This window comes from Micropterus dolomieu, unplaced genomic scaffold (assembly GCF_021292245.1).
Source record: "Micropterus dolomieu isolate WLL.071019.BEF.003 ecotype Adirondacks unplaced genomic scaffold, ASM2129224v1 contig_3030, whole genome shotgun sequence".
NCBI classification, from domain to species: Eukaryota; Metazoa; Chordata; class Actinopteri; order Centrarchiformes; family Centrarchidae; genus Micropterus; species Micropterus dolomieu.
Window position 1 is genome coordinate 1 of NW_025732020.1, and position 1,057 is coordinate 1,057.

At 52.4% G+C, this 1,057-nt stretch overlaps 1 non-coding gene across 1 annotated transcript; it reads right to left on the bottom strand.

Moving 5' to 3' along the window:
- Nucleotides 1-752: 752 nt before the first annotated feature.
- LOC123964519 lies at nt 753-865 on the bottom strand. Its single transcript, XR_006823463.1, has one exon. It is a non-coding gene; the product is annotated as a U5 spliceosomal RNA (small nuclear RNA).
- Between the last annotated feature and the right edge of the window lie 192 nt (nt 866-1,057).

A 1,057-nucleotide genomic window follows, 5' to 3' on the forward strand; every position in this document is an offset into this window, starting at 1 on the left:
TTTCTGTTGGCTTTGCTGCCTTTAATTTGTTGGCAAACGACTTAGGGCAATCTCTGAAGAGGTGGTTTGTTTCTCCACAAAGATTGCACTTTCTGCCATTGGTGCATTCCTCGAAAGTATGCCCAATTTCTCTACATTTACCACAAATGATCTGCTGGCACGCTTCTGCCAGGTGCCCATTCTCACCACACTTGCGGCAGAGTTTGGGCTGGCCCTGGTAATGAATGTAGCCCCTGTTGTTTCCCAGAACTATCATGGATGGCAGATGTTTCAGGCCCTGGAAGCCTTGAGGGTCTTGCCATTGTTGGATGGGGACCCTCCAAGCGCAATTCCAGATGCCATCCTCATCTCTCACTTTGGTAGCCTGGCCTTTAACAATGCAAAATCTGCCCAGCCACAAACAAATGTCATCTGCATTCACAGTCTCATTGAACATTCTGACAATTACCGTTTTAGCGGCATTATCAGTCAGTTTCTCAACATTAAATGCAGTAAACTGGGGTTTTTCATTTTCGAAGCGTGTCCAGAAATCTCTGAACGCAGTCTTAGCCAAAAGGCCGAGAAGCGATAACCCCAACTGGTTGCTTCCAGCGCCCAACTCCCGGAGCAGTAATCCCCCTGCCGTGGCGCAGTGGTTTCAACTGCGCATAACAACGGCTGCGTCTCAGCACCTCCGCCCGAGCGCTCCTCGTCGCACCGCTCAACCTCGGCGAGGGCGGCGTTTTATTTCCTTTTCACAAACGCACGAGGCTCGGCCACACGGCAGAGCCTGCCAAAAATAGTTTTAACTCATTGGCGTCCCTCTCCACGGACGTCTTTAGTAAAAGGCGAAAGACTTGTACGTTATGAAGAGAAACCCGAGTAAGTACAGGCCCCTCCTCCAGAGCCGCCGACGAGCCTAGTCGTCCCGGTCACTACCCTCACGGTAAGCCTCACTCTGCCTCTCGAGTCCCAAGTACCAGGCCACACCCGTTCCCCTACCCCTCCCCAGGTCATGGCAGGCTCTATCCAATCGGGCTGCGGAGAGACGAAGGCCTGGCTTTTGGACAGAGGCTAC